General features: G+C 40.1%; 23 non-coding genes across 23 annotated transcripts; 17 read left to right on the plus strand and 6 right to left on the minus strand.

The window, feature by feature from the left end:
• Positions 1-1,504: 1,504 nt before the first annotated feature.
• On the plus strand, positions 1,505-1,719 carry LOC131732056 (small nucleolar RNA U3). The gene has a single exon (XR_009325251.1). It is a non-coding gene; the product is annotated as a small nucleolar RNA U3 (small nucleolar RNA).
• Positions 1,720-2,830: 1,111 nt separating this feature from the next.
• Positions 2,831-2,912, plus strand: trnal-cag (transfer RNA leucine (anticodon CAG)). The gene has a single exon. It is a non-coding gene; the product is annotated as a tRNA-Leu (tRNA).
• Positions 2,913-3,199: 287 nt separating this feature from the next.
• Positions 3,200-3,273, plus strand: trnai-aau (transfer RNA isoleucine (anticodon AAU)). The gene has a single exon. It is a non-coding gene; the product is annotated as a tRNA-Ile (tRNA).
• Positions 3,274-3,438: 165 nt separating this feature from the next.
• trnas-aga (transfer RNA serine (anticodon AGA)) lies at positions 3,439-3,520 on the minus strand. Its single transcript has one exon. It is a non-coding gene; the product is annotated as a tRNA-Ser (tRNA).
• Positions 3,521-5,221: 1,701 nt separating this feature from the next.
• LOC131732067 (small nucleolar RNA U3) lies at positions 5,222-5,436 on the plus strand. The gene has a single exon (XR_009325262.1). It is a non-coding gene; the product is annotated as a small nucleolar RNA U3 (small nucleolar RNA).
• A 1,112-nt stretch (positions 5,437-6,548) lies between these two features.
• On the plus strand, positions 6,549-6,630 carry trnal-cag (transfer RNA leucine (anticodon CAG)). The gene has a single exon. It is a non-coding gene; the product is annotated as a tRNA-Leu (tRNA).
• Positions 6,631-6,918: 288 nt separating this feature from the next.
• On the plus strand, positions 6,919-6,992 carry trnai-aau (transfer RNA isoleucine (anticodon AAU)). The gene has a single exon. It is a non-coding gene; the product is annotated as a tRNA-Ile (tRNA).
• A 165-nt stretch (positions 6,993-7,157) lies between these two features.
• trnas-aga (transfer RNA serine (anticodon AGA)) lies at positions 7,158-7,239 on the minus strand. The gene has a single exon. It is a non-coding gene; the product is annotated as a tRNA-Ser (tRNA).
• A 1,702-nt stretch (positions 7,240-8,941) lies between these two features.
• LOC131732070 (small nucleolar RNA U3) lies at positions 8,942-9,156 on the plus strand. Its single transcript, XR_009325265.1, has one exon. It is a non-coding gene; the product is annotated as a small nucleolar RNA U3 (small nucleolar RNA).
• A 1,112-nt stretch (positions 9,157-10,268) lies between these two features.
• Positions 10,269-10,350, plus strand: trnal-cag (transfer RNA leucine (anticodon CAG)). The gene has a single exon. It is a non-coding gene; the product is annotated as a tRNA-Leu (tRNA).
• A 288-nt stretch (positions 10,351-10,638) lies between these two features.
• On the plus strand, positions 10,639-10,712 carry trnai-aau (transfer RNA isoleucine (anticodon AAU)). The gene has a single exon. It is a non-coding gene; the product is annotated as a tRNA-Ile (tRNA).
• A 165-nt stretch (positions 10,713-10,877) lies between these two features.
• Positions 10,878-10,959, minus strand: trnas-aga (transfer RNA serine (anticodon AGA)). Its single transcript has one exon. It is a non-coding gene; the product is annotated as a tRNA-Ser (tRNA).
• A 1,701-nt stretch (positions 10,960-12,660) lies between these two features.
• On the plus strand, positions 12,661-12,875 carry LOC131732071 (small nucleolar RNA U3). Its single transcript, XR_009325266.1, has one exon. It is a non-coding gene; the product is annotated as a small nucleolar RNA U3 (small nucleolar RNA).
• A 1,112-nt stretch (positions 12,876-13,987) lies between these two features.
• trnal-cag (transfer RNA leucine (anticodon CAG)) lies at positions 13,988-14,069 on the plus strand. Its single transcript has one exon. It is a non-coding gene; the product is annotated as a tRNA-Leu (tRNA).
• A 527-nt stretch (positions 14,070-14,596) lies between these two features.
• trnas-aga (transfer RNA serine (anticodon AGA)) lies at positions 14,597-14,678 on the minus strand. The gene has a single exon. It is a non-coding gene; the product is annotated as a tRNA-Ser (tRNA).
• Positions 14,679-16,379: 1,701 nt separating this feature from the next.
• Positions 16,380-16,594, plus strand: LOC131732072 (small nucleolar RNA U3). Its single transcript, XR_009325267.1, has one exon. It is a non-coding gene; the product is annotated as a small nucleolar RNA U3 (small nucleolar RNA).
• A 1,112-nt stretch (positions 16,595-17,706) lies between these two features.
• trnal-cag (transfer RNA leucine (anticodon CAG)) lies at positions 17,707-17,788 on the plus strand. Its single transcript has one exon. It is a non-coding gene; the product is annotated as a tRNA-Leu (tRNA).
• Positions 17,789-18,076: 288 nt separating this feature from the next.
• Positions 18,077-18,150, plus strand: trnai-aau (transfer RNA isoleucine (anticodon AAU)). The gene has a single exon. It is a non-coding gene; the product is annotated as a tRNA-Ile (tRNA).
• A 165-nt stretch (positions 18,151-18,315) lies between these two features.
• trnas-aga (transfer RNA serine (anticodon AGA)) lies at positions 18,316-18,397 on the minus strand. The gene has a single exon. It is a non-coding gene; the product is annotated as a tRNA-Ser (tRNA).
• Positions 18,398-20,098: 1,701 nt separating this feature from the next.
• LOC131732057 (small nucleolar RNA U3) lies at positions 20,099-20,313 on the plus strand. The gene has a single exon (XR_009325252.1). It is a non-coding gene; the product is annotated as a small nucleolar RNA U3 (small nucleolar RNA).
• Positions 20,314-21,425: 1,112 nt separating this feature from the next.
• trnal-cag (transfer RNA leucine (anticodon CAG)) lies at positions 21,426-21,507 on the plus strand. The gene has a single exon. It is a non-coding gene; the product is annotated as a tRNA-Leu (tRNA).
• Positions 21,508-21,795: 288 nt separating this feature from the next.
• trnai-aau (transfer RNA isoleucine (anticodon AAU)) lies at positions 21,796-21,869 on the plus strand. Its single transcript has one exon. It is a non-coding gene; the product is annotated as a tRNA-Ile (tRNA).
• A 165-nt stretch (positions 21,870-22,034) lies between these two features.
• On the minus strand, positions 22,035-22,116 carry trnas-aga (transfer RNA serine (anticodon AGA)). Its single transcript has one exon. It is a non-coding gene; the product is annotated as a tRNA-Ser (tRNA).
• Positions 22,117-23,357: the final 1,241 nt, after the last annotated feature.

Raw genomic sequence — 23,357 nt, forward strand, 5'->3', positions numbered from 1 at the left:
ATGAATACATCTTTATTTCAAAAATACGTAACAATTTAAGTGATCTTTTCAAACCACCCATACACAAAAAACAAAGTAGATCTTGATTTCAACTGAAAAACTGACTTGCTTCATGGCTGCTGCCACAGCACTCAAGCACGTTGTGGCTAGCGTGAGCGGACTTAGCAGATAACAAGATCTACAAAATATCACATGCCAATAAAACATAACACAATTATGTTCGATTTTATAACAAAACCCCACCCCAGATGGGACTCGAACCCCACTATCCCTGGCTTAGGAGGCCAGTGGCCTTAGCCATTAGGCCACTAGGGCTGACATGGGAAGCGCACATTTGGTAGTTCTAAAGAAAGTGGGAACAATAGTATCGTGGTTTCATAAATATCCAAGCATCTTTGGTGTTCAAACAAAGCAGTTACATTGGGAAAGGGCCGTACTTATCAGTAAGTGTTTGAAATGCATGTGGGAAGATTTAAGATTGTGAAGAAGTTTTAATATGCTTCGTATTTGCGCATTGGTAACCTTACATAATTACGTTTTGATTAATGCCACTTCCTTACCTGACAGTAGTCAGGGTGACGATACAAGACCAAAGCCAATAAACCTGTTATTTTCCTGTCCTTTCATTACCATATTCTAGTGTGCTTGTTCAGAATATGCGTGAATCCTGAAAACGTCTTGCTAATATGTGAACAAAGCCAGCATTCACTTTATTGATCACCATGTGGAATAGCCGCTATTGGAACACACATGATTGTGTTAAAGATGTTAATAGACTTTCAATGTACACGTTTTAGAGCTGAACGTTTGTTGAGACAGTTCAAACGCTGTAGCAGTGTTTACCTATTTCATGGATGTTTGCTTTTTCGTCTTACTCTGGAAAAAATAATAATAGCAATAGAAAAATGTAGGCAAAACAATTTTTGAGAACCGCATTTGGGTGAAAAATGAACAGTTTCAAAACACATTTGTAAACGCATTGGATTCTATTATGGTGTTTCCGAGCTGTTGAATGTTTCTTATTATATACAGGTTTACTGGCTTGACAGAAAGGCGATTGACAAAAAGAATGCCTCGTCCCTGCGTGGGCTTGAAACAGCAACGTTTTGGTTAAGCCGAACGCGCTCACCGATTACGTTGTTTTATTAGATAACACCCTCGGAGCCCAACAGAACACTGTATGCGTATAATTAAAATATTTACGGTTCAAATGGGAATCGTATTCATCAGATTTTAAGCACACATTTGATAGACGTCACAGTGCAAAGGAGGAAGGCAGGCAATGCAAATGAGGCAACTGGCTCGTACTTTTTAAATCATACCAAAAAATTGAACCCAATTAAGCTTTTAACCGCCTGCAGTCTGGAATGAGTTTGAAATGTTATTGTAACAACTCACTGGGCTACAGCAATTGCATTATATGAAAGTGCTCCTGTTTATTTGTCACCGGCACAGCTACCGGTGCCACTCAGAGTTGGAGGGAGACGGTCGGCCACTTGCCCATAAAACAATACTTTCAGGGATCATTTCTATAGTGATTTGCTAGCGAAATGCGTTTTGAAAGTGTTTGGGCTCGCTACCCACGAGGAAGAGTGAGAGTGTTCGTTTTTGAGCGTGAAGAAGACAGCGAGTGTTGTTTTTGACCAACTGCTCGCTGTTATTGATGACCGCTCCAGTGTTCCTTAGGGGGCTGGAGGAAGCGGACACGTTCTGAGTGGGTGTCTTACCAAAACGTAAGAAAGATGAACTACAGTTGCAAAGCACTGCTGCTTTTTCGATGATTGATTAAAACTATCAAACTGACTGAAAACACGGATCGCATTAATTGCGATTGGTTTCATACCAATACGCTTACATAACAGATATTGGTTATAGACAATGTCATATACACAGAAATGAACACGGACAGTGTTTATTAAGGGCTGACTCATTGACATGTTCGAGAGATCTAGGTGTACTGGACAAATCTACTGGATTATTTTCCATGTCGTAATTGTGCCGCCTGTGATAATGCGTTTGCGTTTTACAAGCCATACAACGAAAAAGAGTACAGTGTCTTACAAGTGATGACCTGTGCTTCAACGCATGTCATTTATTTGTTTTTTTGTCCTTGCCATTTGCAATATGTTGGTAAAACTACTAGACAGTGACGATTGCGCATTGATGAGCAAGCATAAAAGTTCAATTAGGAGAAAAGATATCCATTCACCACTAGCTAGACATTTCGTAGATGCCAAACATTCCATTTCAGATCTGAAATACCGCAGCATACAAAAAATATTTCAAGCTCGAGGACGTGATAATCTCGATCAAAAACTATTACAATGTGAATCCAAATGGATCTTCTATCTCCATATGGTACAACCCGAGGGATTAAATGAAGCGCTAGGATTATCCTGTTTTCTGTGATATAATGCGCAACCATACTTGTCTTTCATAAGATCTGAAAATAAATTATAGCGCTTTGAGATTATGTCTGTTATTAGCAGATTGTTTAGAAATGTACTCAAATATGTTACAACTGTTCTGTCTACGAAATATATCTGTAACATTTATGTAATGCCTTTGTGGTTTTTTGATGAAGTTCATTTGCTAACAGACTGTTCTGATTTTGATTCAAACCGTGAAGCGATCGCTCTGTTTGCAGTATATTTTCTTTCAGTAAGAGGAGTGTCCTTGTGATTCCATACAAAATGCGACAAAACCTGTCGCCCTCCTTAATATAAACAGAAAAAGAACAAGTACACGCACACGCCAGGTGATTTACTGCAGCGTCAGACATGGGAGGTTCAGCAGTGTGCTGCAGCGTTGTGCAAAGTCGTCGGTGTAAGTCAGGATGGCCGAGCGGTCTAAGGCGCTGTGGTCAGGTCGCAGTCTCCATGGAGGCGTGGGCTCGAACCCCACTTCTGACAACAGTTCTTGTTAATTTATTTCTAAAACGTCCACCGAATGCTGGTAATTTTACATGTTTTTCTTTTTAGTATTCAAATCACAGCTTTTTAAATGAGAGAAAGTCACCGCAAGCCCGCACCTCGCCACTTTCTTCACACTGCTAAACTGCCTCATAAAGATGAGACCTCTAATTATGCCTTTCCAATACTTTGAATGTGTTATTGTTGAGTTTAACATAACATCTTGGTAATCATAATGTCCACAGGCCTTGTTTTTCTCGGGTTTTATTAACGCGCTCCATGTGTGTGGCCGGTTAGCTCAGTTGGTTAGAGCGTGGTGCTAATAACGCCAAGGTCGCGGGTTCGATCCCCGTACGGGCCATGACTTTTCTTCTTTAAAGAAACCACAGCATTTGGAATGGTGCCAAAATGAACATTCTTTAACAAAATGAACCGGTGCGATATGAAGTAGAACCAGTAATATTTCAAATTCCTCATCTTTAAACATGTATTAGGAATGAACACATACAATTAAAAAGAAAGCTTACGTAGTCGGCAGGATTCGAACCTGCGCGGGGAAACCCCAATGGATTTCTAGTCCATCGCCTTAACCACTCGGCCACGACTACATGTTCTTACATTGGACTGTGAAATGATCCATATTATTGTCAAAAGAAGTAAAAGACACCCGCGGTAATGCTGCAGATGGCAGTATAGGCTAACATGAACCGAAGTCAAATGCCTTTGTTGAAACTCCATCGATTTATACAAGGCAAGCACACGTGGGAAATGTAAATACAATATCCTTTCTGTCAACGTTCATAATAATGAATACATCTTTATTTCAAAATACGTAACAATTTAAGTGATCTTTTCAAACCACCCATACACAAAAAACAAAGTAGATCTTGATTTCAACTGAAAAACTGACTTGCTTCATGGCTGCTGCCACAGCACTCAAGCACGTTGTGGCTAGCGTGAGCGGACTTAGCAGATAACAAGATCTACAAAATATCACATGCCAATAAAACATAACACAATTATGTTCGATTTTATAACAAAACCCCACCCCAGATGGGACTCGAACCCACTATCCCTGGCTTAGGAGGCCAGTGGCCTTAGCCATTAGGCCACTAGGGCTGACATGGGAAGCGCACATTTGGTAGTTCTAAAGAAAGTGGGAACAATAGTATCGTGGTTTCATAAATATCCAAGCCATCTTTGGTGTTCAAACAAAGCAGTTACATTGGGAAAGGGCCGTACTTATCAGTAAGTGTTTGAAATGCATGTGGGAAGATTTAAGATTGTGAAGAAGTTTTAATATGCTTCGTATTTGCGCATTGGTAACCTTACATAATTACGTTTTGATTAATGCCACTTCCTTACCTGACAGTAGTCAGGGTGACGATACAAGACCAAAGCCAATAAACCTGTTATTTTCCTGTCCTTTCATTACCATATTCTAGTGTGCTTGTTCAGAATATGCGTGAATCCTGAAAACGTCTTGCTAATATGTGAACAAAGCCAGCATTCACTTTATTGATCACCATGTGGAATAGCCGCTATTGGAACACACATGATTGTGTTAAAGATGTTAATAGACTTTCAATGTACACGTTTTAGAGCTGAACGTTTGTTGAGACAGTTCAAACGCTGTAGCAGTGTTTACCTATTTCATGGATGTTTGCTTTTTCGTCTTACTCTGGAAAAAATAATAATAGCAATAGAAAAATGTAGGCAAAACAATTTTTGAGAACCGCATTTGGGTGAAAAATGAACAGTTTCAAAACACATTTGTAAACGCATTGGATTCTATTATGGTGTTTCCGAGCTGTTGAATGTTTCTTATTATATACAGGTTTACTGGCTTGACAGAAAGGCGATTGACAAAAAGAATGCCTCGTCCCTGCGTGGGCTTGAAACAGCAACGTTTTGGTTAAGCCGAACGCGCTCACCGATTACGTTGTTTTATTAGATAACACCCTCGGAGCCCAACAGAACACTGTATGCGTATAATTAAAATATTTACGGTTCAAATGGGAATCGTATTCATCAGATTTTAAGCACACGTTTGATAGACGTCACAGTGCAAAGGAGGAAGGCAGGCAATGCAAATGAGGCAACTGGCTCGTACTTTTTAAATCATACCAAAAAATTGAACCCAATTAAGCTTTTAACCGCCTGCAGTCTGGAATGAGTTTGAAATGTTATTGTAACAACTCACTGGGCTACAGCAATTGCATTATATGAAAGTGCTCCTGTTTATTTGTCACCGGCACAGCTACCGGTGCCACTCAGAGTTGGAGGGAGACGGTCGGCCACTTGCCCATAAAACAATACTTTCAGGGATCATTTCTATAGTGATTTGCTAGCGAAATGCGTTTTGAAAGTGTTTGGGCTCGCTACCCACGAGGAAGAGTGAGAGTGTTCGTTTTTGAGCGTGAAGAAGACAGCGAGTGTTGTTTTTGACCAACTGCTCGCTGTTATTGATGACCGCTCCAGTGTTCCTTAGGGGGCTGGAGGAAGCGGACACGTTCTGAGTGGGTGTCTTACCAAAACGTAAGAAAGATGAACTACAGTTGCAAAGCACTGCTGCTTTTTCGATGATTGATTAAAACTATCAAACTGACTGAAAACACGGATCGCATTAATTGCGATTGGTTTCATACCAATACGCTTACATAACAGATATTGGTTATAGACAATGTCATATACACAGAAATGAACACGGACAGTGTTTATTAAGGGCTGACTCATTGACATGTTCGAGAGATCTAGGTGTACTGGACAAATCTACTGGATTATTTTCCATGTCGTAATTGTGCCGCCTGTGATAATGCGTTTGCGTTTTACAAGCCATACAACGAAAAAAGAGTACAGTGTCTTACAAGTGATGACCTGTGCTTCAACGCATGTCATTTATTTGTTTTTTTGTCCTTGCCATTTGCAATATGTTGGTAAAACTACTAGACAGTGACGATTGCGCATTGATGAGCAAGCATAAAAGTTCAATTAGGAGAAAAGATATCCATTCACCACTAGCTAGACATTTCGTAGATGCCAAACATTCCATTTCAGATCTGAAATACCGCAGCATACAAAAAATATTTCAAGCTCGAGGACGTGATAATCTCGATCAAAAACTATTACAATGTGAATCCAAATGGATCTTCTATCTCCATATGGTACAACCCGAGGGATTAAATGAAGCGCTAGGATTATCCTGTTTTCTGTGATATAATGCGCAACCATACTTGTCTTTCATAAGATCTGAAAATAAATTATAGCGCTTTGAGATTATGTCTGTTATTAGCAGATTGTTTAGAAATGTACTCAAATATGTTACAACTGTTCTGTCTACGAAATATATCTGTAACATTTATGTAATGCCTTTGTGGTTTTTTGATGAAGTTCATTTGCTAACAGACTGTTCTGATTTTGATTCAAACCGTGAAGCGATCGCTCTGTTTGCAGTATATTTTCTTTCAGTAAGAGGAGTGTCCTTGTGATTCCATACAAAATGCGACAAAACCTGTCGCCCTCCTTAATATAAACAGAAAAAGAACAAGTACACGCACACGCCAGGTGATTTACTGCAGCGTCAGACATGGGAGGTTCAGCAGTGTGCTGCAGCGTTGTGCAAAGTCGTCGGTGTAAGTCAGGATGGCCGAGCGGTCTAAGGCGCTGTGGTCAGGTCGCAGTCTCCATGGAGGCGTGGGCTCGAACCCCACTTCTGACAACAGTTCTTGTTAATTTATTTCTAAAACGTCCACCGAATGCTTGGTAATTTTACATGTTTTTCTTTTTAGTATTCAAATCACAGCTTTTTAAATGAGAGAAAGTCACCGCAAGCCCGCACCTCGCCACTTTCTTCACACTGCTAAACTGCCTCATAAAGATGAGACCTCTAATTATGCCTTTCCAATACTTTGAATGTGTTATTGTTGAGTTTAACATAACATCTTGGTAATCATAATGTCCGCAGGCCTTGTTTTTCTCGGGTTTTATTAACGCGCTCCATGTGTGTGGCCGGTTAGCTCAGTTGGTTAGAGCGTGGTGCTAATAACGCCAAGGTCGCGGGTTCGATCCCCGTACGGGCCATGACTTTTCTTCTTTAAAGAAACCACAGCATTTGGAATGGTGCCAAAATGAACATTCTTTAACTAAATGAACCGGTGCGATATGAAGTAGAACCAGTAATATTTCAGATTCCTCATCTTTAAACATGTATTAGGAATGAACACATACAATTAAAAAGAAAGCTTACGTAGTCGGCAGGATTCGAACCTGCGCGGGGAAACCCCAATGGATTTCTAGTCCATCGCCTTAACCACTCGGCCACGACTACATGTTCTTACATTGGACTGTGAAATGATCCATATTATTGTCAAAAGAAGTAAAAGACACCCGCGGTAATGCTGCAGATGGCAGTATAGGCTAACATGAACCGAAGTCAAATGCCTTTGTTGAAACTCCATCGATTTATACAAGGCAAGCACACGTGGGAAATGTAAATACAATATCCTTTCTGTCAACGTTCATAATAATGAATACATCTTTATTTCAAAATACGTAACAATTTAAGTGATCTTTTCAAACCACCCATACACAAAAAACAAAGTAGATCTTGATTTCAACTGAAAAACTGACTTGCTTCATGGCTGCTGCCACAGCACTCAAGCACGTTGTGGCTAGCGTGAGCGGACTTAGCAGATAACAAGATCTACAAAATATCACATGCCAATAAAACATAACACAATTATGTTCGATTTTATAACAAAACCCCACCCCAGATGGGACTCGAACCCACTATCCCTGGCTTAGGAGGCCAGTGGCCTTAGCCATTAGGCCACTAGGGCTGACATGGGAAGCGCACATTTGGTAGTTCTAAAGAAAGTGGGAACAATAGTATCGTGGTTTCATAAATATCCAAGCCATCTTTGGTGTTCAAACAAAGCAGTTACATTGGGAAAGGGCCGTACTTATCAGTAAGTGTTTGAAATGCATGTGGGAAGATTTAAGATTGTGAAGAAGTTTTAATATGCTTCGTATTTGCGCATTGGTAACCTTACATAATTACGTTTTGATTAATGCCACTTCCTTACCTGACAGTAGTCAGGGTGACGATACAAGACCAAAGCCAATAAACCTGTTATTTTCCTGTCCTTTCATTACCATATTCTAGTGTGCTTGTTCAGAATATGCGTGAATCCTGAAAACGTCTTGCTAATATGTGAACAAAGCCAGCATTCACTTTATTGATCACCATGTGGAATAGCCGCTATTGGAACACACATGATTGTGTTAAAGATGTTAATAGACTTTCAATGTACACGTTTTAGAGCTGAACGTTTGTTGAGACAGTTCAAGCGCTGTAGCAGTGTTTACCTATTTCATGGATGTTTGCTTTTTCGTCTTACTCTGGAAAAAAATAATAATAGCAATAGAAAAATGTAGGCAAAACAATTTTTGAGAACCGCATTTGGGTGAAAAATGAACAGTTTCAAAACACATTTGTAAACGCATTGGATTCTATTATGGTGTTTCCGAGCTGTTGAATGTTTCTTATTATATACAGGTTTACTGGCTTGACAGAAAGGCGATTGACAAAAAGAATGCCTCGTCCCTGCGTGGGCTTGAAACAGCAACGTTTTGGTTAAGCCGAACGCGCTCACCGATTACGTTGTTTTATTAGATAACACCCTCGGAGCCCAACAGAACACTGTATGCGTATAATTAAAATATTTACGGTTCAAATGGGAATCGTATTCATCAGATTTTAAGCACACATTTGATAGACGTCACAGTGCAAAGGAGGAAGGCAGGCAATGCAAATGAGGCAACTGGCTCGTACTTTTTAAATCATACCAAAAAATTGAACCCAATTAAGCTTTTAACCGCCTGCAGTCTGGAATGAGTTTGAAATGTTATTGTAACAACTCACTGGGCTACAGCAATTGCATTATATGAAAGTGCTCCTGTTTATTTGTCACCGGCACAGCTACCGGTGCCACTCAGAGTTGGAGGGAGACGGTCGGCCACTTGCCCATAAAACAATACTTTCAGGGATCATTTCTATAGTGATTTGCTAGCGAAATGCGTTTTGAAAGTGTTTGGGCTCGCTACCCACGAGGAAGAGTGAGAGTGTTCGTTTTTGAGCGTGAAGAAGACAGCGAGTGTTGTTTTTGACCAACTGCTCGCTGTTATTGATGACCGCTCCAGTGTTCCTTAGGGGGCTGGAGGAAGCGGACACGTTCTGAGTGGGTGTCTTACCAAAACGTAAGAAAGATGAACTACAGTTGCAAAGCACTGCTGCTTTTTCGATGATTGATTAAAACTATCAAACTGACTGAAAACACGGATCGCATTAATTGCGATTGGTTTCATACCAATACGCTTACATAACAGATATTGGTTATAGACAATGTCATATACACAGAAATGAACACGGACAGTGTTTATTAAGGGCTGACTCATTGACATGTTCGAGAGATCTAGGTGTACTGGACAAATCTACTGGATTATTTTCCATGTCGTAATTGTGCCGCCTGTGATAATGCGTTTGCGTTTTACAAGCCATACAACGAAAAAAGAGTACAGTGTCTTACAAGTGATGACCTGTGCTTCAACGCATGTCATTTATTTGTTTTTTTGTCCTTGCCATTTGCAATATGTTGGTAAAACTACTAGACAGTGACGATTGCGCATTGATGAGCAAGCATAAAAGTTCAATTAGGAGAAAAGATATCCATTCACCACTAGCTAGACATTTCGTAGATGCCAAACATTCCATTTCAGATCTGAAATACCGCAGCATACAAAAAATATTTCAAGCTCGAGGACGTGATAATCTCGATCAAAAACTATTACAATGTGAATCCAAATGGATCTTCTATCTCCATATGGTACAACCCGAGGGATTAAATGAAGCGCTAGGATTATCCTGTTTTCTGTGATATAATGCGCAACCATACTTGTCTTTCATAAGATCTGAAAATAAATTATAGCGCTTTGAGATTATGTCTGTTATTAGCAGATTGTTTAGAAATGTACTCAAATATGTTACAACTGTTCTGTCTACGAAATATATCTGTAACATTTATGTAATGCCTTTGTGGTTTTTTGATGAAGTTCATTTGCTAACAGACTGTTCTGATTTTGATTCAAACCGTGAAGCGATCGCTCTGTTTGCAGTATATTTTCTTTCAGTAAGAGGAGTGTCCTTGTGATTCCATACAAAATGCGACAAAACCTGTCGCCCTCCTTAATATAAACAGAAAAAGAACAAGTACACGCACACGCCAGGTGATTTACTGCAGCGTCAGACATGGGAGGTTCAGCAGTGTGCTGCAGCGTTGTGCAAAGTCGTCGGTGTAAGTCAGGATGGCCGAGCGGTCTAAGGCGCTGTGGTCAGGTCGCAGTCTCCATGGAGGCGTGGGCTCGAACCCCACTTCTGACAACAGTTCTTGTTAATTTATTTCTAAAACGTCCACCGAATGCTTGGTAATTTTACATGTTTTTCTTTTTAGTATTCAAATCACAGCTTTTTAAATGAGAGAAAGTCACCGCAAGCCCGCACCTCGCCACTTTCTTCACACTGCTAAACTGCCTCATAAAGATGAGACCTCTAATTATGCCTTTCCAATACTTTGAATGTGTTATTGTTGAGTTTAACATAACATCTTGGTAATCATAATGTCCACAGGCCTTGTTTTTCTCGGGTTTTATTAACGCGCTCCATGTGTGTGGCCGGTTAGCTCAGTTGGTTAGAGCGTGGTGCTAATAACGCCAAGGTCGCGGGTTCGATCCCCGTACGGGCCATGACTTTTCTTCTTTAAAGAAACCACAGCATTTGGAATGGTGCCAAAATGAACATTCTTTAACAAAATGAACCGGTGCGATATGAAGTAGAACCAGTAATATTTCAAATTCCTCATCTTTAAACATGTATTAGGAATGAACACATACAATTAAAAAGAAAGCTTACGTAGTCGGCAGGATTCGAACCTGCGCGGGGAAACCCCAATGGATTTCTAGTCCATCGCCTTAACCACTCGGCCACGACTACATGTTCTTACATTGGACTGTGAAATGATCCATATTATTGTCAAAAGAAGTAAAAGACACCCGCGGTAATGCTGCAGATGGCAGTATAGGCTAACATGAACCGAAGTCAAATGCCTTTGTTGAAACTCCATCGATTTATACAAGGCAAGCACACGTGGGAAATGTAAATACAATATCCTTTCTGTCAACGTTCATAATAATGAATACATCTTTATTTCAAAATACGTAACAATTTAAGTGATCTTTTCAAACCACCCATACACAAAAAACAAAGTAGATCTTGATTTCAACTGAAAAACTGACTTGCTTCATGGCTGCTGCCACAGCACTCAAGCACGTTGTGGCTAGCGTGAGCGGACTTAGCAGATAACAAGATCTACAAAATATCACATGCCAATAAAACATAACACAATTATGTTCGATTTTATAACAAAACCCCACCCCAGATGGGACTCGAACCCACTATCCCTGGCTTAGGAGGCCAGTGGCCTTAGCCATTAGGCCACTAGGGCTGACATGGGAAGCGCACATTTGGTAGTTCTAAAGAAAGTGGGAACAATAGTATCGTGGTTTCATAAATATCCAAGCCATCTTTGGTGTTCAAACAAAGCAGTTACATTGGGAAAGGGCCGTACTTATCAGTAAGTGTTTGAAATGCATGTGGGAAGATTTAAGATTGTGAAGAAGTTTTAATATGCTTCGTATTTGCGCATTGGTAACCTTACATAATTACGTTTTGATTAATGCCACTTCCTTACCTGACAGTAGTCAGGGTGACGATACAAGACCAAAGCCAATAAACCTGTTATTTTCCTGTCCTTTCATTACCATATTCTAGTGTGCTTGTTCAGAATATGCGTGAATCCTGAAAACGTCTTGCTAATATGTGAACAAAGCCAGCATTCACTTTATTGATCACCATGTGGAATAGCCGCTATTGGAACACACATGATTGTGTTAAAGATGTTAATAGACTTTCAATGTACACGTTTTAGAGCTGAACGTTTGTTGAGACAGTTCAAACGCTGTAGCAGTGTTTACCTATTTCATGGATGTTTGCTTTTTCGTCTTACTCTGGAAAAAATAATAATAGCAATAGAAAAATGTAGGCAAAACAATTTTTGAGAACCGCATTTGGGTGAAAAATGAACAGTTTCAAAACACATTTGTAAACGCATTGGATTCTATTATGGTGTTTCCGAGCTGTTGAATGTTTCTTATTATATACAGGTTTACTGGCTTGACAGAAAGGCGATTGACAAAAAGAATGCCTCGTCCCTGCGTGGGCTTGAAACAGCAACGTTTTGGTTAAGCCGAACGCGCTCACCGATTACGTTGTTTTATTAGATAACACCCTCGGAGCCCAACAGAACACTGTATGCGTATAATTAAAATATTTACGGTTCAAATGGGAATCGTATTCATCAGATTTTAAGCACACATTTGATAGACGTCACAGTGCAAAGGAGGAAGGCAGGCAATGCAAATGAGGCAACTGGCTCGTACTTTTTAAATCATACCAAAAAATTGAACCCAATTAAGCTTTTAACCGCCTGCAGTCTGGAATGAGTTTGAAATGTTATTGTAACAACTCACTGGGCTACAGCAATTGCATTATATGAAAGTGCTCCTGTTTATTTGTCACCGGCACAGCTACCGGTGCCACTCAGAGTTGGAGGGAGACGGTCGGCCACTTGCCCATAAAACAATACTTTCAGGGATCATTTCTATAGTGATTTGCTAGCGAAATGCGTTTTGAAAGTGTTTGGGCTCGCTACCCACGAGGAAGAGTGAGAGTGTTCGTTTTTGAGCGTGAAGAAGACAGCGAGTGTTGTTTTTGACCAACTGCTCGCTGTTATTGATGACCGCTCCAGTGTTCCTTAGGGGGCTGGAGGAAGCGGACACGTTCTGAGTGGGTGTCTTACCAAAACGTAAGAAAGATGAACTACAGTTGCAAAGCACTGCTGCTTTTTCGATGATTGATTAAAACTATCAAACTGACTGAAAACACGGATCGCATTAATTGCGATTGGTTTCATACCAATACGCTTACATAACAGATATTGGTTATAGACAATATCATATACACAGAAATGAACACGGACAGTGTTTATTAAGGGCTGACTCATTGACATGTTCGAGAGATCTAGGTGTACTGGACAAATCTACTGGATTATTTTCCATGTCGTAATTGTGCCGCCTGTGATAATGCGTTTGCGTTTTACAAGCCATACAACGAAAAAAGAGTACAGTGTCTTACAAGTGATGACCTGTGCTTCAACGCATGTCATTTATTTGTTTTTTTGTCCTTGCCATTTGCAATATGTTGGTAAAACTACTAGACAGTGACGATTGCGCATTGATGAGCAAGCATAAAAGTTCAATTAGGAGAAAAGATATCCATTCACCACTAGCTAGACATTTCGTAGATGCCAAACATTCCATTTCAGATCTGAAATACCGCAGCATACAAAAAATATTTCAAGCTCGAGGACGTGATAATCTCGATCAAAAACTATTACAATGTGAATCCAAATGGATCTTCTATCTCCATATGGTACAACCCGAGGGATTAAATGAAGCGCTAGGATTATCCTGTTTTCTGTGATATAATGCGCAACCATACTTGTCTTTCATAAGATCTGAAAATAAATTATAGCGCTTTGAGATTATGTCTGTTATTAGCAGATTGTTTAGAAATGTACTCAAATATGTTACAACTGTTCTGTCTACGAAATATATCTGTAACATTTATGTAATGCCTTTGTGGTTTTTTGATGAAGTTCATTTGCTAACAGACTGTTCTGATTTTGATTCAAACCGTTAAGCGATCGCTCTGTTTGCAGTATATTTTCTTTCAGTAAGAGGAGTGTCCTTGTGATTCCATACAGAATGCGACAAAACCTGTCGCCCTCCTTAATATAAACAGAAAAAGAACAAGTACACGCACACGCCAGGTGATTTACTGCAGCGTCAGACATGGGAGGTTCAGCAGTGTGCTGCAGCGTTGTGCAAAGTCGTCGGTCTAAGTCAGGATGGCCGAGCGGTCTAAGGCGCTGTGGTCAGGTCGCAGTCTCCATGGAGGCGTGGGATCGAACCCCACTTCTGACAACTGTTCTTGTTAATTTATTTCTAAAACGTCCACTGAATGCTTGGTAATTTTACATGTTTTTCTTTTTAGTATTCAAATCACAGCTTTTTAAATGAGAGAAAGTCACCGCAAGCCCGCACCTCGCCACTTTCTTCACACTGCTAAACTGCCTCATAAAGATGAGACCTCTAATTATGCCTTTCCAATACTTTGAATGTGTTATTGTTGAGTTTAACATAACATCTTGGTAATCATAATGTCCGCAGGCCTTGTTTTTCTCGGGTTTTATTAACGCGATCCATGTGTGTGGCCGGTTAGCTCAGTTGGTTAGAGTGTGGTGCTAATAACGAAAAGGTCGCGGGTTCGATCCCCGTACGGGCCATGACTTTTCTTCTTTAAAGAAACCACAGCATTTGGAATGGTGCCAAAATGAACATTCTTTAACAAAATGAACCGGTGCGATATGAAGTAGAACCAGTAATATTTCAGATTCCTCATCTTTAAACATGTATTAGGAATGAACACATACAATTAAAAAGAAAGCTTACGTAGTCGGCAGGATTCGAACCTGCGCGGGGAAACCCCAATGGATTTCTAGTCCATCGCCTTAACCACTCGGCCACGACTACATGTTCTTACATTGGACTGTGAAATGATCCATATTATTGTCAAAAGAAGTAAAAGACACCCGCGGTAATGCTGCAGATGGCAGTATAGGCTAACATGAACCGAAGTCAAATGCCTTTGTTGAAACTCCATCGATTTATACAAGGCAAGCACACGTGGGAAATGTAAATACAATATCCTTTCTGTCAACGTTCATAATAATGAATACATCTTTATTTCAAAATACGTAACAATTTAAGTGATCTTTTCAAACCACCCATACACAAAAAACAAAGTAGATCTTGATTTCAACTGAAAAACTGACTTGCTTCATGGCTGCTGCCACAGCACTCAAGCACGTTGTGGCTAGCGTGAGCGGACTTAGCAGATAACAAGATCTACAAAATATCACATGCCAATAAAACATAACACAATTATGTTCGATTTTATAACAAAACCCCACCCCAGATGGGACTCGAACCCACTATCCCTGGCTTAGGAGGCCAGTGGCCTTAGCCATTAGGCCACTAGGGCTGACATGGGAAGCGCACATTTGGTAGTTCTAAAGAAAGTGGGAACAATAGTATCGTGGTTTCATAAATATCCAAGCCATCTTTGGTGTTCAAACAAAGCAGTTACATTGGGAAAGGGCCGTACTTATCAGTAAGTGTTTGAAATGCATGTGGGAAGATTTAAGATTGTGAAGAAGTTTTAATATGCTTCGTATTTGCGCATTGGTAACCTTACATAATTACGTTTTGATTAATGCCACTTCCTTACCTGACAGTAGTCAGGGTGACGATACAAGACCAAAGCCAATAAACCTGTTATTTTCCTGTCCTTTCATTACCATATTCTAGTGTGCTTGTTCAGAATATGCGTGAATCCTGAAAACGTCTTGCTAATATGTGAACAAAGCCAGCATTCACTTTATTGATCACCATGTGGAATAGCCGCTATTGGAACACACATGATTGTGTTAAAGATGTTAATAGACTTTCAATGTACACGTTTTAGAGCTGAACGTTTGTTGAGACAGTTCAAGCGCTGTAGCAGTGTTTACCTATTTCATGGATGTTTGCTTTTTCGTCTTACTCTGGAAAAAATAATAATAGCAATAGAAAAATGTAGGCAAAACAATTTTTGAGAACCGCATTTGGGTGAAAAATGAACAGTTTCAAAACACATTTGTAAACGCATTGGATTCTATTATGGTGTTTCCGAGCTGTTGAATGTTTCTTATTATATACAGGTTTACTGGCTTGACAGAAAGGCGATTGACAAAAAGAATGCCTCGTCCCTGCGTGGGCTTGAAACAGCAACGTTTTGGTTAAGCCGAACGCGCTCACCGATTACGTTGTTTTATTAGATAACACCCTCGGAGCCCAACAGAACACTGTATGCGTATAATTAAAATATTTACGGTTCAAATGGGAATCGTATTCATCAGATTTTAAGCACACGTTTGATAGACGTCACAGTGCAAAGGAGGAAGGCAGGCAATGCAAATGAGGCAACTGGCTCGTACTTTTTAAATCATACCAAAAAATTGAACCCAATTAAGCTTTTAACCGCCTGCAGTCTGGAATGAGTTTGAAATGTTATTGTAACAACTCACTGGGCTACAGCAATTGCATTATATGAAAGTGCTCCTGTTTATTTGTCACCGGCACAGCTACCGGTGCCACTCAGAGTTGGAGGGAGACGGTCGGCCACTTGCCCATAAAACAATACTTTCAGGGATCATTTCTATAGTGATTTGCTAGCGAAATGCGTTTTGAAAGTGTTTGGGCTCGCTACCCACGAGGAAGAGTGAGAGTGTTCGTTTTTGAGCGTGAAGAAGACAGCGAGTGTTGTTTTTGACCAACTGCTCGCTGTTATTGATGACCGCTCCAGTGTTCCTTAGGGGGCTGGAGGAAGCGGACACGTTCTGAGTGGGTGTCTTACCAAAACGTAAGAAAGATGAACTACAGTTGCAAAGCACTGCTGCTTTTTCGATGATTGATTAAAACTATCAAACTGACTGAAAACACGGATCGCATTAATTGCGATTGGTTTCATACCAATACGCTTACATAACAGATATTGGTTATAGACAATGTCATATACACAGAAATGAACACGGACAGTGTTTATTAAGGGCTGACTCATTGACATGTTCGAGAGATCTAGGTGTACTGGACAAATCTACTGGATTATTTTCCATGTCGTAATTGTGCCGCCTGTGATAATGCGTTTGCGTTTTACAAGCCATACAACGAAAAAAGAGTACAGTGTCTTACAAGTGATGACCTGTGCTTCAACGCATGTCATTTATTTGTTTTTTTGTCCTTGCCATTTGCAATATGTTGGTAAAACTACTAGACAGTGACGATTGCGCATTGATGAGCAAGCATAAAAGTTCAATTAGGAGAAAAGATATCCATTCACCACTAGCTAGACATTTCGTAGATGCCAAACATTCCATTTCAGATCTGAAATACCGCAGCATACAAAAAATATTTCAAGCTCGAGGACGTGATAATCTCGATCAAAAACTATTACAATGTGAATCCAAATGGATCTTCTATCTCCATATGGTACAACCCGAGGGATTAAATGAAGCGCTAGGATTATCCTGTTTTCTGTGATATAATGCGCAACCATACTTGTCTTTCATAAGATCTGAAAATAAATTATAGCGCTTTGAGATTATGTCTGTTATTAGCAGATTGTTTAGAAATGTACTCAAATATGTTACAACTGTTCTGTCTACGAAATATATCTGTAACATTTATGTAATGCCTTTGTGGTTTTTTGATGAAGTTCATTTGCTAACAGACTGTTCTGATTTTGATTCAAACCGTGAAGCGATCGCTCTGTTTGCAGTATATTTTCTTTCAGTAAGAGGAGTGTCCTTGTGATTCCATACAAAATGCGACAAAACCTGTCGCCCTCCTTAATATAAACAGAAAAAGAACAAGTACACGCACACGCCAGGTGATTTACTGCAGCGTCAGACATGGGAGGTTCAGCAGTGTGCTGCAGCGTTGTGCAAAGTCGTCGGTGTAAGTCAGGATGGCCGAGCGGTCTAAGGCGCTGTGGTCAGGTCGCAGTCTCCATGGAGGCGTGGGCTCGAACCCCACTTCTGACAACAGTTCTTGTTAATTTATTTCTAAAACGTCCACCGAATGCTTGGTAATTTTACATGTTTTTCTTTTTAGTATTCAAATCACAGCTTTTTAAATGAGAGAAAGTCACCGCAAGCCCGCACCTCGCCACTTTCTTCACACTGCTAAACTGCCTCATAAAGATGAGACCTCTAATTATGCCTTTCCAATACTTTGAATGTGTTATTGTTGAGTTTAACATAACATCTTGGTAATCATAATGTCCGCAGGCCTTGTTTTTCTCGGGTTTTATTAACGCGCTCCATGTGTGTGGCCGGTTAGCTCAGTTGGTTAGAGCGTGGTGCTAATAACGCCAAGGTCGCGGGTTCGATCCCCGTACGGGCCATGACTTTTCTTCTTTAAAGAAACCACAGCATTTGGAATGGTGCCAAAATGAACATTCTTTAACTAAATGAACCGGTGCGATATGAAGTAGAACCAGTAATATTTCAAATTCCTCATCTTTAAACATGTATTAGGAATGAACACATACAATTAAAAAGAAAGCTTACGTAGTCGGCAGGATTCGAACCTGCGCGGGGAAACCCCAATGGATTTCTAGTCCATCGCCTTAACCACTCGGCCACGACTACATGTTCTTACATTGGACTGTGAAATGATCCATATTATTGTCAAAAGAAGTAAAAGACACCCGCGGTAATGCTGCAGATGGCAGTATAGGCTAACATGAACCGAAGTCAAATGCCTTTGTTGAAACTCCATCGATTTATACAAGGCAAGCACACGTGGGAAATGTAAATACAATATCCTTTCTGTCAACGTTCATAATAATGAATACATCTTTATTTCAAAATACGTAACAATTTAAGTGATCTTTTCAAACCACCCATACACAAAAAACAAAGTAGATCTTGATTTCAACTGAAAAACTGACTTGCTTCATGGCTGCTGCCACAGCACTCAAGCACGTTGTGGCTAGCGTGAGCGGACTTAGCAGATAACAAGATCTACAAAATATCACATGCCAATAAAACATAACACAATTATGTTCGATTTTATAACAAAACCCCACCCCAGATGGGACTCGAACCCACTATCCCTGGCTTAGGAGGCCAGTGGCCTTAGCCATTAGGCCACTAGGGCTGACATGGGAAGCGCACATTTGGTAGTTCTAAAGAAAGTGGGAACAATAGTATCGTGGTTTCATAAATATCCAAGCCATCTTTGGTGTTCAAACAAAGCAGTTACATTGGGAAAGGGCCGTACTTATCAGTAAGTGTTTGAAATGCATGTGGGAAGATTTAAGATTGTGAAGAAGTTTTAATATGCTTCGTATTTGCGCATTGGTAACCTTACATAATTACGTTTTGATTAATGCCACTTCCTTACCTGACAGTAGTCAGGGTGACGATACAAGACCAAAGCCAATAAACCTGTTATTTTCCTGTCCTTTCATTACCATATTCTAGTGTGCTTGTTCAGAATATGCGTGAATCCTGAAAACGTCTTGCTAATATGTGAACAAAGCCAGCATTCACTTTATTGATCACCATGTGGAATAGCCGCTATTGGAACACACATGATTGTGTTAAAGATGTTAATAGACTTTCAATGTACACGTTTTAGAGCTGAACGTTTGTTGAGACAGTTCAAGCGCTGTAGCAGTGTTTACCTATTTCATGGATGTTTGCTTTTTCGTCTTACTCTGGAAAAAATAATAATAGCAATAGAAAAATGTAGGCAAAACAATTTTTGAGAACCGCATTTGGGTGAAAAATGAACAGTTTCAAAACACATTTGTAAACGCATTGGATTCTATTATGGTGTTTCCGAGCTGTTGAATGTTTCTTATTATATACAGGTTTACTGGCTTGACAGAAAGGCGATTGACAAAAAGAATGCCTCGTCCCTGCGTGGGCTTGAAACAGCAACGTTTTGGTTAAGCCGAACGCGCTCACCGATTACGTTGTTTTATTAGATAACACCCTCGGAGCCCAACAGAACACTGTATGCGTATAATTAAAATATTTACGGTTCAAATGGGAATCGTATTCATCAGATTTTAAGCACACGTTTGATAGACGTCACAGTGCAAAGGAGGAAGGCAGGCAATGCAAATGAGGCAACTGGCTCGTACTTTTTAAATCATACCAAAAAATTGAACCCAATTAAGCTTTTAACCGCCTGCAGTCTGGAATGAGTTTGAAATGTTATTGTAACAACTCACTGGGCTACAGCAATTGCATTATATGAAAGTGCTCCTGTTTATTTGTCACCGGCACAGCTACCGGTGCCACTCAGAGTTGGAGGGAGACGGTCGGCCACTTGCCCATAAAACAATACTTTCAGGGATCATTTCTATAGTGATTTGCTAGCGAAATGCGTTTTGAAAGTGTTTGGGCTCGCTACCCACGAGGAAGAGTGAGAGTGTTCGTTTTTGAGCGTGAAGAAGACAGCGAGTGTTGTTTTTGACCAACTGCTCGCTGTTATTGATGACCGCTCCAGTGTTCCTTAGGGGGCTGGAGGAAGCGGACACGTTCTGAGTGGGTGTCTTACCAAAACGTAAGAAAGATGAACTACAGTTGCAAAGCACTGCTGCTTTTTCGATGATTGATTAAAACTATCAAACTGACTGAAAACACGGATCGCATTAATTGCGATTGGTTTCATACCAATACGCTTACATAACAGATATTGGTTATAGACAATGTCATATACACAGAAATGAACACGGACAGTGTTTATTAAGGGCTGACTCATTGACATGTTCGAGAGATCTAGGTGTACTGGACAAATCTACTGGATTATTTTCCATGTCGTAATTGTGCCGCCTGTGATAATGCGTTTGCGTTTTACAAGCCATACAACGAAAAAAGAGTACAGTGTCTTACAAGTGATGACCTGTGCTTCAACGCATGTCATTTATTTGTTTTTTTGTCCTTGCCATTTGCAATATGTTGGTAAAACTACTAGACAGTGACGATTGCGCATTGATGAGCAAGCATAAAAGTTCAATTAGGAGAAAAGATATCCATTCACCACTAGCTAGACATTTCGTAGATGCCAAACATTCCATTTCAGATCTGAAATACCGCAGCATACAAAAAATATTTCAAGCTCGAGGACGTGATAATCTCGATCAAAAACTATTACAATGTGAATCCAAATGGATCTTCTATCTCCATATGGTACAACCCGAGGGATTAAATGAAGCGCTAGGATTATCCTGTTTTCTGTGATATAATGCGCAACCATACTTGTCTTTCATAAGATCTGAAAATAAATTATAGCGCTTTGAGATTATGTCTGTTATTAGCAGATTGTTTAGAAATGTACTCAAATATGTTACAACTGTTCTGTCTACGAAATATATCTGTAACATTTATGTAATGCCTTTGTGGTTTTTTGATGAAGTTCATTTGCTAACAGACTGTTCTGATTTTGATTCAAACCGTGAAGCGATCGCTCTGTTTGCAGTATATTTTCTTTCAGTAAGAGGAGTGTCCTTGTGATTCCATACAAAATGCGACAAAACCTGTCGCCCTCCTTAATATAAACAGAAAAAGAACAAGTACACGCACACGCCAGGTGATTTACTGCAGCGTCAGACATGGGAGGTTCAGCAGTGTGCTGCAGCGTTGTGCAAAGTCGTCGGTGTAAGTCAGGATGGCCGAGCGGTCTAAGGCGCTGTGGTCAGGTCGCAGTCTCCATGGAGGCGTGGGCTCGAACCCCACTTCTGACAACAGTTCTTGTTAATTTATTTCTAAAACGTCCACCGAATGCTTGGTAATTTTACATGTTTTTCTTTTTAGTATTCAAATCACAGCTTTTTAAATGAGAGAAAGTCACCGCAAGCCCGCACCTCGCCACTTTCTTCACACTGCTAAACTGCCTCATAAAGATGAGACCTCTAATTATGCCTTTCCAATACTTTGAATGTGTTATTGTTGAGTTTAACATAACATCTTGGTAATCATAATGTCCGCAGGCCTTGTTTTTCTCGGGTTTTATTAACGCGCTCCATGTGTGTGGCCGGTTAGCTCAGTTGGTTAGAGCGTGGTGCTAATAACGCCAAGGTCGCGGGTTCGATCCCCGTACGGGCCATGACTTTTCTTCTTTAAAGAAACCACAGCATTTGGAATGGTGCCAAAATGAACATTCTTTAACTAAATGAACCGGTGCGATATGAAGTAGAACCAGTAATATTTCAGATTCCTCATCTTTAAACATGTATTAGGAATGAACACATACAATTAAAAAGAAAGCTTACGTAGTCGGCAGGATTCGAACCTGCGCGGGGAAACCCCAATGGATTTCTAGTCCATCGCCTTAACCACTCGGCCACGACTACATGTTCTTACATTGGACTGTGAAATGATCCATATTATTGTCAAAAGAAGTAAAAGACACCCGCGGTAATGCTGCAGATGGCAGTATAGGCTAACATGAACCGAAGTCAAATGCCTTTGTTGAAACTCCATCGATTTATACAAGGCAAGCACACGTGGGAAATGTAAATACAATATCCTTTCTGTCAACGTTCATAATAATGAATACATCTTTATTTCAAAATACGTAACAATTTAAGTGATCTTTTCAAACCACCCATACACAAAAAACAAAGTAGATCTTGATTTCAACTGAAAAACTGACTTGCTTCATGGCTGCTGCCACAGCACTCAAGCACGTTGTGGCTAGCGTGAGCGGACTTAGCAGATAACAAGATCTACAAAATATCACATGCCAATAAAACATAACACAATTATGTTCGATTTTATAACAAAACCCCACCCCAGATGGGACTCGAACCCACTATCCCTGGCTTAGGAGGCCAGTGGCCTTAGCCATTAGGCCACTAGGGCTGACATGGGAAGCGCACATTTGGTAGTTCTAAAGAAAGTGGGAACAATAGTATCGTGGTTTCATAAATATCCAAGCCATCTTTGGTGTTCAAACAAAGCAGTTACATTGGGAAAGGGCCGTACTTATCAGTAAGTGTTTGAAATGCATGTGGGAAGATTTAAGATTGTGAAGAAGTTTTAATATGCTTCGTATTTGCGCATTGGTAACCTTACATAATTACGTTTTGATTAATGCCACTTCCTTACCTGACAGTAGTCAGGGTGACGATACAAGACCAAAGCCAATAAACCTGTTATTTTCCTGTCCTTTCATTACCATATTCTAGTGTGCTTGTTCAGAATATGCGTGAATCCTGAAAACGTCTTGCTAATATGTGAACAAAGCCAGCATTCACTTTATTGATCACCATGTGGAATAGCCGCTATTGGAACACACATGATTGTGTTAAAGATGTTAATAGACTTTCAATGTACACGTTTTAGAGCTGAACGTTTGTTGAGACAGTTCAAGCGCTGTAGCAGTGTTTACCTATTTCATGGATGTTTGCTTTTTCGTCTTACTCTGGAAAAAATAATAATAGCAATAGAAAAATGTAGGCAAAACAATTTTTGAGAACCGCATTTGGGTGAAAAATGAACAGTTTCAAAACACATTTGTAAACGCATTGGATTCTATTATGGTGTTTCCGAGCTGTTGAATGTTTCTTATTATATACAGGTTTACTGGCTT

The sequence above is a fragment of the Acipenser ruthenus genome, unplaced genomic scaffold, assembly GCF_902713425.1.
Source record: "Acipenser ruthenus unplaced genomic scaffold, fAciRut3.2 maternal haplotype, whole genome shotgun sequence".
Lineage (NCBI taxonomy): Eukaryota > Metazoa > Chordata > Actinopteri > Acipenseriformes > Acipenseridae > Acipenser > Acipenser ruthenus.